This window comes from Coturnix japonica, chromosome 1 (genome assembly GCF_054131305.1).
Source record: "Coturnix japonica strain WE chromosome 1, WE-NBRP24, whole genome shotgun sequence".
NCBI classification, from domain to species: domain Eukaryota; kingdom Metazoa; phylum Chordata; class Aves; order Galliformes; family Phasianidae; genus Coturnix; species Coturnix japonica.
The window spans coordinates 158,066-160,565 of record NC_140663.1 but is presented as its reverse complement, the minus strand read 5'-3'; the positions used below and the strand labels follow the sequence as shown (position 1 = coordinate 160,565).

At 58.2% G+C, this 2,500-nt stretch overlaps 1 protein-coding gene across 1 annotated transcript in view; it reads left to right on the top strand.

Moving 5' to 3' along the window:
- The window catches only part of LOC146762217 (staphylococcal nuclease domain-containing protein 1-like), a 94,777-nt gene that overhangs the window by 65,001 nt on the left and 27,276 nt on the right, over positions 1-2,500 (top strand). The window lies entirely within an intron of this gene.

Below are 2,500 nucleotides of genomic sequence, written 5' to 3'. Positions count from 1 at the left end.
AACAGCTGGGATTGCAAGAAGCAAGCAGAGTGCAGCAAGCAGCTGGGGTGCAGCAAGTAATTGGGCTGCAGCAAGTAGCTGGGATTGCAAGACAAGCAGAATGCAGCCAGGAGCTGGGGTTGCAGGGTGCAACCAGGGTGCAGCAAGCAGCTGGGCTGCAGCAAGGTGCTGGGGTTGCAAGAAGCAAGCAGTATGCAGCAAGCAGCTGGGCTGCAGCAAGTAGGTGGCTTGCAAGAAGCAGGGGTTGCAGCAGGCAGCTGGGGTGCAGCAAGCAGCTGGGGTTGCAGGAAGCAACCAGGGTGCAGCAAGCAACTGGCCTGCAGCAAGCAGTTGGGATTGCAAGACAAGCAGAATGCAGCAAGCAACTGGGGTTGCAGGGAGCAACCAGGGTGCAGCAAGCAGCTGGGGTTGCAAGAAGCAACCAGGGTGCAGCAAGCAGCTGGGCTGCAGCAAGTAGGTGGGTTGCAGGAAGCTGGGGTTGCAGGAAGCAACTGGGGTTGCAGCAAGGAGCTGGGGTTGCAGGAAGCAACCAGGGTGCAAGAAGCAGCTGGGGTGCAGCAAGCAGCTGGGCTGCAGCAAGGAGTGAGGGTTGCATGAAGTAAGCAGGGTGCAGCAAGCAGCTGGGGTTGCAGGAAGCAACGAGGGTGCAAGAAGCAGCTGGGGTTGCAAGAAGCAACCAGGGTGCAGCAAGCAGCTGGGCTGCAGCAAGCAGTTGGGATTGCAAGACAAGCAGAATGCAGCAGGGAGCTGGGGTTGCAGGGAGCAACCAGGATGCAGCAAGCAGCTGGGCTGCAGCAAGTGATTGGAGTTGCAGAAAGCAATCAGGGTGCAAGAACCAGCTGAGATTGCAAGAAGCAAACAGGGCGCAGCAAGCAGCCGGGGTTGCAAGAAGCAAGCAGGTTGCAGCGTGCAGCTGGGGTGCAGCAAGGAGCTGGGGTTGCAGGAAGCAACCAGGGTGCAAGAAGCAGCTGGGGTTGCAAGAAGCAACCAGGGTGCAGCAAGGAGCTGGGGTTGCAAGTAGCAAACGGTTGCAGCACCCAAGCAGGGTGCAACAAGCAGCCAGAGTTGCAGCAAGCAGCCCCTTGCTTTGCAGGTCGTGTTGTTTGGTGCCCAGGGTTGCATGCTGCAGGCGCCCCCCCTGCATGCATGCACTGCTGGCAGCAGGGCTGCAACCAGCAAATGGAGCTGGCTGTGTGCCGCTGCCTCCTTAGGAGCTGGTTGCAAGGGAGGGGGATGGGGGGGTCCCCATGTCCCATTGCATCCCCTCTGCATCCTTCTGCACCCCCCATCTCCCTTTGCATCCCTGTGTTGCTTTGCTATGGGATCTATGGGGTGAAGCTATGGGGGGTTAATGGGATTTTGGACCCCCCACCCCATTGCAGTTCCCCCTCAGCCCCATATTTAGGGTCAGTGCTATGGGTAATAGGATTTTGGACCCCCCCACCCCATTGCAGAGCCCCCCCCATGTTTAGGGGTGATGCTATGGGGGGTTACTGGGATTTTGGACCCCCCACCCCATTGCAGATCCTACCCCCCCCTCCCATATAGATTCAATGCTATGAGGAGGGGGGGGGTTAATGGGATTTTGGACCCCCCACCCCATTGCAGTTCCCCCTCAGCCCCATATTTAGGGTCAGTGCTTTGGGTAATAAGATTTTGGACCCCCCCACCCCATTGCAGAGCCCCCCCCCCATATTTAGGGTTGATGCTATGGGGGGTTAATGGGATTTTGGACCCCCCACCCCATTGCAGATCCTACCCCTCCCACTCCCATATAGGTTCAATGCTATGAGCAGGGGGGGGGGGGGTTAATGGGATTTTGGACCCCCCCACCCCATTGCAGAGCCCCCCCCCATATTTAGGGGTGAAGCTATGGGGGGTTAATGGGATTTTGGACCCCCCACCCCATTGCAGTTCCCCCTCAGCCCCATATTTAGGGTCAGTGCTATGGGTAATAGGATTTTGGACCCCCCCACCCCATTGCAGAGCCCCCCCCCCCATATTTAGGGTTGATGCTATGGGGGGTTACTGGGATTTTGGACCCCCCACCCCATTGCAGATCCTACCCCCCCCTCCCATATAGGTTCAATGCTATGAGCAGGGTGGGGGGGTTAATGGGATTTTGGACCCCCCACCCCATTGCAGATTCCCCCTCAGCCCCATATTTAGGGGCAGTGCTACGGGTAATAGGATTTTGGACCCCCACCCCACCCCATTGCAGATCCTACCTCCCCCCCCCCTCCCATTTAGGGTCAGTGCTATGCAGGGGGGGAGGGTTAATGGGATTTTGGACCCCCCCACCCCCATTTAGGGTCAATGCTATGGGGGGGGGGGTGTTAATGGGATTTTGGACCCACCCCCCGAACATTTAGGATCTATTCTATATATGGGGGCTGAGTTCCCCCCTCTCCCCCCCAAGCCCCCATGGCTGCATTGACCCCTTTTGGGGGGGGGGGGGGGGGTTGTGATGATGCTGTGGGTTTCTCCTCTATGGGGCTTT